General features: G+C 41.8%; 1 protein-coding gene across 2 annotated transcripts in view; it reads right to left on the bottom strand.

Moving 5' to 3' along the window:
* ST3GAL1 (ST3 beta-galactoside alpha-2,3-sialyltransferase 1) overlaps positions 1–13,153 on the bottom strand; it is a 77,802-nt gene that overhangs the window by 58,115 nt on the left and 6,534 nt on the right. The window contains exon 2 of one of the 2 annotated variants that reach the window (XM_068155491.1): positions 4,959–5,024. The exons of the other annotated variant lie outside the window; for it this stretch is intronic. The gene's annotated coding sequence lies outside the window, so the exon portion shown is untranslated. The remainder of the gene's footprint in view (positions 1–4,958; positions 5,025–13,153) is intronic. 2 annotated transcript variants of the gene reach the window in all.

Below are 13,153 nucleotides of genomic sequence, written 5' to 3'. Positions count from 1 at the left end.
TGTTTTACTTGGCTTCTCTGAGCTCTGACTCTATTCAATGGCTTTCCTTTGCACTTTTTGTCCTCACTGCCAGCCCAGTACACCCAGGACAACACTCTCAGTGCTTCCTCACCTGAAAAGTCACAGAAATTAAGAAAAAAACACGTCTGGGAGAAAAATGGAACTGCCTCAGTCAGGAAGTCCTGCAAAACAAAACCACATTCCCTAGCATGGGTACTACTGCCACAATTCCAACCCTCTTCTCAGTGCTGTGACCAAGAGGAGGGTGAAAACACTGGTCTAGATTTTATCATGCTGGAGAAGAAAAGATCAGTGTTGTGGTAGCAGCTTTCTCCACCCTCGATAACTGCGTGTGAAGTATGAGAATAACATTTGAGAAGATACCAGAGTAATTTAAATCCATATGGCATGTAAGCTTACAGGGCCTCCAGTGAAGCAGCAATTCCTCCACCCACCAAGGTTTTTCTGCTTGAAAAGTTGACACCTTTGCGGTTACTTTGGGCCTGTCAATCATCCAAACTATGATCTCATGGGGCACTACTGATTCATTCCTGTAACTCCTTCACTGCTCAAGGGTCATTGTGGCTGGACTTCACCTCTGCTTTCACCTTCTCCAAGGACTGTCCACCTCTTGGCCCAAGCAGGGCCACCAAATGAGGGACAACTGCTCTTAGCACACTGCCAACCACATGCTGTCATTTGCAAAAATGGTGATCAAGAGCAATTAATCATAGAATCATGGAGTGGTTTGGGTTGGAAGGGACCTTAATGATCATCTAGTTGAAATCCTCCTGCCGTGGGCAGGGACACCTTCCCCTAGATCAGGCTGCTCAAAGCCCCATCCAACCTGGCCATAAACACTTCCAATAAATGAGCCACACTCATTATTCTCAACTAGTACATTAAGGGTTACAAGGCTGTAGCTTTCAAAACCAAAACCTAACTTAAGCTTCAGTTAAATAGCTGATACATTGAAGCATCAGGTATCATAAACCACCTGTCCAGCAAATGGAAGCACACTTTTATTTCATAAATAGGTATATTTAGGATGAAGTAAGCATCCAATTTTCCTCTACCCATCCAAACAGTGGAGTCTCTAGGGATATTACTCTGGTATATTTTAATTACTCCTCAGTCATGCTTGCACAACATGGGACAAGAAGAACCCATAAAGACAGGGGGGGAAAAGGCAGACCATAGTGTATTTTTATAATACCAGAGTCACTTTATACTGCTAAATCAAAGGCTCCCCATGTGTCTCCATGACCTTAAAGTTTGGGCATCTGTGACTTCCCCATGGAACAAGCCATCTTCATTTCAGCTTTCCAAACGGTAGATGCCTACGGATATCAATACTTCAGTGCCCTTTGCAGACTCACCCAGCTCTGTTCCCAAGGTTTTTATTGTGATAGCACATTTTAAAAGGGGATAGAAAAGAAATATTAAAATCAGGCAAGCTCTGGAAGAGGTGCAAAGTAGTAGCTACAGTCTATAGCTGGCAAAACCACACTAAACTGGAGTTCCCAGCTCTTCTATAGCAGACATTAAATGAAACCCAGTCTTGAATCCAGAGTCCTATCCAAAGTCAAGTCTATCCCCTTCTGCTCACTTTAAAAATGAGCAGAGGACCATTTCAAAGGCTGGAATAGGAGATTGTATCACGGACTTCTGTCAGAGCAAAGATAAAGTATTATCTTGTTTCCCTGAAACTGTAGGTCACCAGTACTCAGCCCACAACTGAAGAGTACTTACAAACTGAAATCCATCTTCTGAAAGCAGTGGCCATAGCAGCACCACAGGTAGAGGGGCCAAGTGTTAACCAGATGTTTTTGGAATGTGCAGTTGGGAAGCCAGTGTTTCAGGCTTGTATCAGCAGAATAGCACAGATACATTCTAGACATTTCACACATAACAGTCAGAAGTGTTTATCCTTGATCAAGCATGGGTTGATAGATAGTTGTGTGTGTATATATATATATGAAAATATGTCTTCTCCCTTGCTCCAAGAGGTACTTGTGTGGAGAAAATTCATGCTCAGCTTGTCCAAATGCTCTATTTAGATAACTGCTTTTCTTTCCCATACATTAGAAGGCAAGAGAGGCGCTCCTACTTTTCCTGTGGTAGTTTGATAGACCTTGCTAGTTTTTATTATGCCCACATATGGCAGAGGTCCCCTTCCCAATGTTATCCACTGACACAGTCACTACAGGGGAAAAAGGAAGTAAGGACACAAATCATAAGGTATTAGTCTGAAGTTTATTCCTTTGGCTATCTGAAGCTGCTTGAAGCTGCTTGAATCCAGTTCTGCTGTTTAAAAAAGGAATTACCTGAGTGAGTCACCTCTTACTGAGTGAGAGCCCTCTGGCTTGTTCATCATGTGCCAGTGTTCAGAGCATGTCACTCTTCTGTGCTCACAGCAAGAACCTGATTTACTCCTGGGTCTGTCATGGATTGCATGGCTTTGGGGAAATCACAATAAAACCCAGGAAAATTGACAATCTTAAATTCTTTTGGGGAAGGCAAGCATCAGCTTAAGTTCAAATACTGAAATTGAAATTTTCAAACTTCTGCTTACATTTTCATTCTTGTTCACAGTCATTAGCAGCATTCAACTGGAGGAAAATCTGCTATGAAATTTAGTCATCTTTTACCATGAAAAAGTGCTGGCATGGATGCTTGATCTTCTGAGAGGGGCTGATAATCCAAACCAGGGAAGACCAGAGCTTTTTGTCCTACTTATTATTTGCTTTGCAGTGACACAGGAAACAGTAAGGGATTTAATCTGAAAATAATATTTCCTGTAGGGATATGAGAACAATCTACAGCACATAGCAGCTGCCTTTTTTTCCCCCTCCCTCCATTAAATGCTTCATTAAAGTATTGCTCACTTAACTTTGGGGAGGATAAAAAGAAAGTTATGCATTTTTATGCAAGACCATAGCTCCTGCACCTCTTTGCTTCTGTGTTACAAACAGCTTGCTTAAGTTGCAGGAAATTTGGCTTTGCATGGAATGTTTCCCAGAACAAGAGAGTGAAAAAAAAAAAAGTTTCTTAAACACAAGGAAAAACTGAGATGGAAAATGCAAGATAAAGTCAGATGAGAAGCTAAAGGCTCTGACACCTTGTTCTCAGCACATCAAATAGCAGACACCCACTTACATGCTAACTGTGCCCCTCTCCTGAAAGTACACAGCAGGGACATTCAGCTTCAGATCAAAGCATTCTCAGGGCTTTTTTTCTTTCAGTTACTTCCAGTCATTTCCTCCAGTCACCCTCACTCCTTCCTACACCTCTTGATGCATGGGACACAAGACAGCAGTTTGGATTTGAGCTTTAACACTGTACATCACCATGATTGATCAGACCAGCAAAAAAAAAAACAACAACTGTGTAGCGATGATTTAGGAAAGAGGGAGGATTAATTTTGGTGTGATGTTGCAAATCAATCTTCATTTTAGATTAATTAATTCCAGCAGATACCAGACTGGCAACACAGGCACTGCTGCTTTAGGTGCCCAGTAATGGTACCGCCCAGGCATCCTGCAGCAATGCAAGCTACAGGCTTTATAACCAAGACAGGCTTATGACAGGACTCTTCTGCCCAATAACTCTCACCAGTGAGACAGTACTACTGCCACAGGTTGCCAAGAGAGATGGTAGATGAGCCATCCCTGGAAACATTCAGGATCAGGCTGAATGGGGCTCTGAGCAACCTGATCCACCTGAAGATGAGCCTGCTCACTGCACAGGGTTTGGACTAGATGACCTATGAAGGTCCCAAGGTCCCTTCCAACCCAAACCATTCTATCATTCTTCTACCCTGCCCGCCTACCCTGAAGATCAGAGGCAGAGAACTATGCTTGCAGATTAAAGTAGCAGCAAACACAAGAAACACCTAAGGGAGCCACACTGCTCATTCAGGCAAAACGGGGTGAAAATCTGGCAAGAGTGAATTTGGTAAAAGCTGCAGACAGAAAAGAACTGCACAGTCTGATTTGCAGTACCTGGTTATAGTTAAGATCCTGGAAAATGCATCAATGATTCTGGCTTAATAATTAAGAGGTTTGAACCAAAACTTCGGGCCAAATTATGCTCCCAATTTAGTTCCTTTAGATCTGTGAAAATGAATTGAATTACTCAAGATCTTCATCAACACAAAGCTGGTGATTCTGGCATTGCAGTCCATGGGTACTCATTACAGAAGCTAAACCACAGGCTCGCTCCAGATGGCTTGTCTCTGCAACACAGCACACATCCAAGGCACTTCATAAACTAATCACCTACTGATCACATCCCTTCAATTAAAAATTACTCAATATTTCCAAGTGCTGGCATCCATTTTAGAAAAACTAGAAAATTATGGAGTGCTTGGCCAATAACATGCAGCTTTTCCTACATCACAGAAATGTCAGCTAAACAACATTAACCAGTTCAGAAAGGCAGTACAGTTTATATTTGGCATGTGGTATATTTGGAAGATTCTCCACCTCTGCATCTGCTGTGGCAGTGGTCTTAGTGCGGCCAGCTCATTGCAGAGCAAAGTAAGGAGAAAAAGTCTCTTACTCAACAGTGGCGATACAGATGGAGAGAATTTTTAGAGCAATTAGATTCATTCAAATGGCAAAAGCTCCAAAAGAAACTCCAGCCCTGCTCCATTCCAACAAAGCAGACTCAGGTTGATGCACACATTGCTGCAGGGGAGAGGACACAGGAGGGGAGAGCTTTGCATGGCACAAGGTTAACCAGGAGGTGTGATTCCCTCACTAAATCACACATTCCCTTACATTTCCTTATTCTGGTTTCTGTCAGGTGAGTAGAGAAGAGTGGGCCTGAGAAAATAATGATTACTTTTTGAGGAAATCTTGCTATATGGTTTTCTGGGCTTGTTACAGAAACTATAGACACAAAACCAACTGGGATTTTTATACTTAATGCAAACTGCTCAGAGCATCGCTCACCAGCTATTTCAGCTTGTATCAATGAAGTCTCTTCTCCAGGAATACAGTCATTAGCTCCTCCAGTCTCTGCTGATAGACAGACAAAGCTTACATTAGTCATGGCTAACAACTTGGAGCAACCAGCAATAAAACTAAATTATGCCTTGGGTGAAGTAGCAGACTTCCTTACTCACTGTAAAGAAAATAAAGGGTATTCTCCAGTCAAACAACTGTGCATGTCAAATTTCCTTCAGTGTATTTAACATCATTGCCACACTTTCAGACAGGAAAAGGTAGCTCAGCTCCACAGCAGGAGCAGATGTTTGTATGGGATAACTGAACCAGTGTGAGCAAAATCTTCCTGGACTGCACCTTTTTGACAAGTGTCTCAGAATTCACTACACTGTGTGACTTTTGGGCTATAGGTATCCTACGGTCTATAAACACAGGACCTTCTGCTGTCATCTAAACAACTTTGTGTGTGCCTTGTCATTTCCCTCTGTGCATACACCCTGCTAGTCTGCTGAGACAGCCATTTACCATCTCTTCCCAAAGGCAGTAATTAAGACATTTGAGTCAGTCATTCATGTCCCCCATGCTTTTAGTGTTTATAAATATTAACAACTCTGATTGCTATGTAGCACTACTGTAGTTCAAAGCTTGAAACATCTCAATACTCAGGAGATAACAACAGTTATTGGGAAATGAAAGCTGACAAAAGAAGTCAAGAATAAAATTTTCAAGGCAGGCCACCACATGAGGCCACTCATCTCACTCTCCAATATTATAAGGCTGCATTTAAGTAGTTCAAACACTGTGCAAGTGTGTCACCACACTAAATTCTGCTTTGCAGCAATGACAAATGTGGCCTGTTCCTTTGAGAACATGCACAGGTGTCCAATATGCCACTTTTCTTTAAAGCAACCCTAGAAAAATGTGTATCCCACTTTGGTCATGATACAGACAAGTATGACAGAGACATTGTCTACATGCTCATTTTAAGGCTATCAAAATAAAACTAAAAAGTATATCAGTTTGGGGCTGTAAAGGAGTTAGCCACGACAATCTAAAGGTAACCTGTGCTTCCCCATTCAAAACTGCTGTTTGCCTTTAGTACTTCATTGAACACTAAATGAACTTATGCAAATAAAAATCAGTTTTCCTCACACCAGAGAGCTATGTCATAGCATTTATTCCAGAAACTCCAGTGCTTCACCCCATTCTAGGTTGCAGACTTTTTCTTACAGGTGCCACTCATGACCAAAGACAGAAGGTACTAGCTAGCAACTGGAGTCACTGCAGATCATTAAAGAGACTTGACTGGCTGAACAACTTCCAGGACTGCAATGAATTTGTTATTCAATATCCTCAGATGAAAGGTACCATGCAAATAAAGAGCAGTGTGTTGTATCAAAGAGGGTCCTCCAATTACTTTGGCTTATTAGTCCAGTAGAGGTAAATGGATTCTAGCCTGAGTTCTTGCAATGCAGTTCTATGGAGAGAGTCCTTATTTTAAAATAACCTCTGCTAAACAAGCTATAGTCCACTTAGCTTGACAAATTTAAACAGTTAACCTGCAGGATGCTACACTCTTTCCATATTTGCAGGTCAGCTGCCTTGAGACGTCTGAAGTATGAACAGGCTTTCAGGGCCAGATTCAGATTTCATTCAGCATGGTGTAAATCAGGAATAATCCCTTTAGAGATTAGTAGAAGGGAGATCAGATTCAGGCTCTTGGAATTAAGCACAAACCATGTGCTTGCTGGGCTTATTCTAATTCTGTTAAGTACAAAGCAATTCTCCTTCAGCATGTCCCTCTCTCATTCTGTCTAAAGCACTCAGAGCTGTGGAGCAAAGGAAGGGCTGCTAACATGCAGCTGAAGACATCTGTCACTGCAAAATACTTTTGCCTACAAAGTTATTAAATAAGCCTTAAAGGGAAAAAAAAAAAAAAAGTAAACCAAAACCAAGCCAACAACTCCTTCAAGTTACACAGGCTGAGCAACATTGTGTTTAAAGATCCCTCCTGACCCCTGAACCATGAAATGAACTACAGTAACCATCTTTTACAAGAAACCAACACAATTACTTTGATTTACAGCTTCTGTCTCTGATTCTGGGTATATATATCAAAGGAAAGCATAAGCAGAGCTTTTGACAGATGCATGTAACATCCTTAGGAATCAAGAGGAATTCAAGCATCCTTACAAATGAATGCAATGTCATCTGAAAGTCACTTGTGTCCTTCACCTGACACCATAACCTTTGAAAGGTCAGGCAATAACAAAAGGTAAACATGCCAATAAGTAGTACCTTGCTTATTTTTACTTAAGATCAAACACCAGTCACCACCTCAATGAAAGCGTGCATGTCTACCAAGAGGATTTGATTTTGCCATTCAGCGTGCTTGCAGGTACATCCCTGTTAATAGTGTTTGAGTGTGCACTTAGAGAATTCTAGTGGAAAGGGCTAAGATGAAAGCCTCCATCCTATTTAGGTCATGATACAACTCTCACAAGTGATGAGCTATAAAGTGACTTTCTGAGAAGATTAGTATGTGCCTGCATAAATACTGTTCCCATTTGATGGGGACTGGTTTAGTCTCTCTGCCATGATGCTTACATTGTTCGTGCCTTCCAAAATAGCCAACAAATAAACTGAAGGATATCTTTAATTCTAGATGCTATGTTCCATTGTTTTTCACCTTGCAGCAAACTCATGTCCCAACAACTTTGGAGAGAAAGTTGAAATTCAGTAGGAGCTGTAAGTGGACCGAAGCTGTCATACTTACAGAGGAATTTCCTTTGGGAAGCAGAAGGCAACCTTGTAAGAAATATTTTATTTACCTTCAACTGGGGTCTTGGATACTGAAGACTAAAGGCTCTAAGTACTCTGATATACAGACTGAAGAGTCCCATTGGCTTTGGGTAAGGAAACCACCATCAACAAGCCTGTTCATAAAAGTGCCATGTGTTTTAAAGATTATAAGAAGTCACAAGCTTTCTAAGTCTCATTAAGCAGATGACAGCCTCAGCAATCGATTCAAATGAGCAACATCCCTGTGCCGATGCAAAGGGAAGCACACTACCCACTTTGCCTCCATGAGATAGTTTGGTCCTGCCTCCAATAGTCTGCAGGTAATGAGCAGATCAAGCCCTAATGAGCTCATTAGTTATGACAAGTCTATACTCAAGGTCACTGTGCACGACCCTGTTCTCTCTTGGAGAAAGGTAAAACTGTCATACAGCATTTGTTACTGATGCAAGAGAAGATTAAAGACAAAACACAGCTCTTGGTCAAGATGCAGAAACACCTTAATTTCCTTAGAAGTCCAATACTGTTGGTGCCAGAAATGATGCCACATACCTGCTCAGGAGTAGCAACCAGCTCAGAATGGCAGCTGGAAGGGGAAATCTGAAACACTGATTCAAAGAGCTATAAAAGCAAGAGGGTTTTTAATATTCAGAAAAGTGTCAGTGCCCTAATAAGAGAACTTCCATCTCTAAGAGCTACACTTGTCAAATGAAACCTGATGAGATACAAAGGCAACAAAGGCATTCAGGCTTTGACAGATACCTAACTGTTCCCTCTGTAGAGGTGAGGGACTGTGAAGGAGATGCTTTTCAAAACAAGCAAGTCTCACCTGGTTTTAACCATAACTTGACCCTCAGGCACTGATGGCACAATGCCATATTTCACAAAAGTGTGGAGAATGCCAACAACACAGGAGCAGGCAGGACCAGTTTCAAAGGCACCAAGTTTCACCCTGCAAAAGAGCTGTCTTGCAAAGACAACTGCTTTCTTACCAGAATGGGAAGGGTTACAGACCACCCTGGTAATACCACCTTCACTGTGTGCACCTCTGCCAAGTAAGCTTGAAAGTCCCATAGAAAGCGCTGCAGGTTGCCTCAGGGTGTCTTGTCCCGCTTCCAGTTTCTTCCGTGAGAAGCTCCTTACTGAGGGAACACACCACAAGCTGCTGCGGCCACACATCACAGTCAGTAAATTTCCAAGCAAGACAGTTAAGGGTGCAAAATTTTTCCTAGCATACAACAAGGAGACTCACACAATTTTCCAAATTCAGACACATGCCAGAAGTGTGGTTAGTGGCTCCGAGAGCAATCTCAAGGGAGAACTATACCTTGACAAAATGTCATTTTCCAAAATGAAGCTGTGCTGGAGCTTTTTCATGAAATACAGAGAAGAACCTCTAAGTTTGAGTGTGGAAGAAATCAGGGAAATGACATTCTGAGCAAAGCTTCTTTAAGAATTCACAGACACAGAAGCAAAGTTGGATGTGAGAGTCCCTGACAGCTCATCTGAAGAGGATCTAAGCATTGTTTTGTGCCCCACTAGCATCTAATATCTTGGGCAAGCTTGTTCCCACAGGACAACTATGCTTTTTCCAAAATAGTAATTTTAAATGAGGTAAACTTCTTAGGATTGTTTGTCAATTAGTGTGGTGACAGTCCCCACAGAGAGGCCTTGGGCATTTTAAGCCACAGGGACAAAGGGTTACTATGTGAAGTGTGATGGCGGAAGCTCTTCTCTAGGAAACAATAGAGGCAGTGACCACACTGAGCACTTCTGGTTTAAACTGGGAAAATTTTAGCTTTATATAGCATTCTTTACTCAGAGCTTTTACAGGCAAAGGAAAAGTGTGTGTCCTCCTTTTAAGGCACCAGAAACAAAGCCCAACCAATGAGTCCCTCTCATACACCAGCAGTGGGTCAGATGGTAGCAGAGGAATGCACGAGCAGCCTGTTGGTCTCTGTGAAAAGAGAAATCCCCCTCCAAACGAGATGGGATGGCAATTCTAACCTATCACCTCGTTTCCATCCAAGCCTTCAGTTTTTTCCCCTACTAAAAAAGAAACAAAACCAACAAACAAACTATCCCAGAATGAATCACAATTACATATAACATCCTCTGCCAATATTTACACTCAATTCACAGTTGCCAGGACTGTTGCAGAGAAGCAACTTATTGTAAAATCCTTGGCTTCATTAGATGTTTCAGCCACCTCTGCAATTACTATATCACCTTGTATATTTTCAACAGCCAGCATCCATCTCCTCCTGCTTTGCTCTTTGGCCTCACAACCAGTAGCTGCTCCAGGCTGATTTCTGTCTGAAGCATTGACCACTTCACCCAGCAGAGGCTCTTTGAGGAAGCCACAGTGGGGCACAAATCAGTCTCTTAACTGGGCATTTTATTTCCAGCTCTTGTTGGTGCAATTTAACTGCCAGAATTTGGAGCATTGTATCAACTCACAGCAACACTTGGAGGATCTACATATATATTTGTCAATTTTATACTTTTTTTCCTGAAAACTTCCATATTTTAAAGGACTATTTAAAAAAATAGAAGTGTTTCAATTGATATCACATTCATTTGCTGTAACTTGACTGAAAGTCCCACTTGTAGGAGACCAAAATCACTCAATTTTTCCTCACTCTGGAATATGCATCACAGTTCTCCAGTGTCCTCAAACATTTTGCAGTGTACAGATCCTATAGGTGAATGAAATCCTTGCAGTTTCTCAAAAGGGCCAAAAAGCACCTGAATATTGTACACAGCTATGTATATGGTTAATCAAGTCCTATCAAATCTAATTTGATGGCCTGGAGCAAAGTTTGACTGTAATCAGCCTGCTTTTTGATGCATTTGCTTTACTGGGTTGTCTCCCAGATTACACATGCATACATCTTGCTGCCCTAGCAAGCTAATAAAGTGGCCATCTGAGATGGCAGGACAGTCAGGCTCCATCATCCCCGCAGTATTATCACAGAGTCAAGTAGCTGCTGCTATTTCACACATCCTGCTACCACAACACAGGCTTTCACTCTGTCATTTCCCATCTGAAGCAGGTTTTCATTTTGCTTATCCATTTTTGTGTGTTTTTGCAACATTCACAGAAAATCTGCTGTGACAGCCACCCTATGTCAATGATACCTCGTGTCCCTCTGCAAGGCCTCAGGACCCAGGTGAGGTAAAGCAGCACACCAACAATCAGGTGGAAAACGCACCAAAGTGCACAATCTCTGCAGCACTACGTTGATAACCTCCTCACAGGTGACAAAGCAGAAATACAGGTGATTTTTGTTGCATAGGCAGTGCTTTGCACATCTCTGTAGACTGTGCTACTCAGTGGAGTATCAGACAGTGAATGAGTAAAGACAATGTCCCACCTCTAAAGATCTTCTGTCCACATGGTTGAAAATTTCCTTTTACTTTGCTGGTCAAAAGAGCAACACTTCTATATTTACTCGAGTCCTCATGCATTTTAAAGGCTGAATTCAACCTCCAGGAAAACAAAATGCTGCCATTTACAGCTAGCAATACTAGAGCAGAGACCTGGGATGGGACAGGGCTCAGCTCTCAAAGCTGACTCCAGGGTCTCAGCCAGAAGAGTCGTCCTCTTACCATCATGCACTAGTCCTTCGCGATAAAGTTTAAGTGTCCCTGGCTCCCCCTACATCCTCTGACCTTGGCATGCAGAGGACAAAGCACGGAAGAGGAAGAGGAGTGGTGGGAGCTGCAAAAATAGTCTGCTCTCTTCTAACAAGGAGCAGTTGTAGAAATAGGAGAGGAGGAACACAGGCAGAAGAGGAGCACCAAAACACAGAACAGTACCAGAACTGAGGAACATTTCAGTGTCTACTGATGGAAATGGAGAGGAAAGTTGGGAAACTCTTGCTGAAGCTCAGTATCTTGCATACACTTTATATTTCCATAGTCATCTCATACCCATATTGCAACCATCAAAATAACATCAGTGGAGGCAAGTTTTTCACCTGAAGGTGAGACCTTTAAGAAAAGCCTTATTCTGACAGCCACTTCCTTTGCCCAAGCACTCCCTGTGAACCCATTACAGAGTCCCCAGCTACATAGGTAAGCCACAACACTGGTACTTCTAGAAGCCCAAAAGAAAGGAAACTCTTTTGCAAAAATGTATAAAGCATTCCCACACTACCCTTCCAAACTGTTCTCCTCTTAGCACCACAGAAGACAATTTTGATTTCCATGATATTTTATAAGAGCCTATTTACATTTGAATATTGCCTTCCTAAGCAAGAAAAGTTTTTGCAAGAGTCTAACTACTAATCTTTCAGAAAGGCTCATGACATTTTTTCTTGCAGTTCTGTGTTGCCATTACAGCATAATCTCCAACACATAAGCAGTAACTTCTTCATAATACACAACTTCTCTGCAAAGGTATTGGCATTCTCAGCTGCCAAACTCTATGTGCCAAACCGTATGTGCCTCCACAGCCTGTCTGTGAGCTTTATATATACCCATTTTGTGTTTCCATCAGTGCTAGTGCTTGACCACCTAGAGATACTTAGGTAGTGCTCAGCATTAATATCTCAACTTTGAAGCTGAACTTTTGTGAACAGGATATAAGGGCAAGAAAAAGTTAATTTTTACTTTTCTGAGAGTATTTTAAGGCCAAAATTAAGCATGCTGCTTGGGAAGAGCAACAGGTCTGTTTGCAAGACACTGAGTGAAACCACAGAACTGATCACACAGTCATCAATTCCCAAAATGAGGAAATTTTATCTGGAGGGGAAAAGCAGATGATAGAGGAGAGGGAATGAGAGAGATGAAGAAAGAATATTTCTAATCCTTCTAATATGCATTACACTGAGAAGCAGGACAGATCTTTTATTTGAAATGCACAGAATTTCCCCTGAAGAGAAAAGCTGGGTGAACCTATTCACAAATAATAACTTCAATATAGAAATAGTTTCAAACAGACAAGAACCAAAATCCCAAATTCAGGTATGATATCAGTATTGCCATCGGCTAGCAAACACTGTTGATGAAGGTCACATCAAATTCAGAGGAATCATTTTGACATTTCTGAAGGCAGACTTTCTCCTTGACTCTTTCAAAATGAGTAATTTTGACTATATGAGAGTTTGAAGTGGGCCTGAAATTAAAATTCAGTGAACCAAAAAGCAAGATCAACCAACATCGTTGAACATCTTTGTGCATAACATGGACAATGGAATTGAGTGCACCTTCAACAAGTTTGCTGAAAACACTAAGCTGTGTGACACAGTCAATATAATTAAATTAGATACAAGGAAGAAATTCTGCACTGTGAGGATGGTGAGGCACTGGAACAGGTTGCCCAGAGAGGTGTTTGGTGCACCATCCCTGCATAAGCTCAGGCTGGATGGGGTTTCGAGCAACCTGGTCCAGTGAAA

The sequence above is a fragment of the Melanerpes formicivorus genome, unplaced genomic scaffold (genome assembly GCF_026170545.1).
Source record: "Melanerpes formicivorus ecotype bairdi unplaced genomic scaffold, bMelFor1.0.p_v2 SCAF_32, whole genome shotgun sequence".
NCBI lineage: Eukaryota > Metazoa > Chordata > Aves > Piciformes > Picidae > Melanerpes > Melanerpes formicivorus.
The sequence above is the reverse complement of the archived record's forward strand: the minus strand, read 5'-3'. Positions and strand labels throughout refer to the sequence as shown.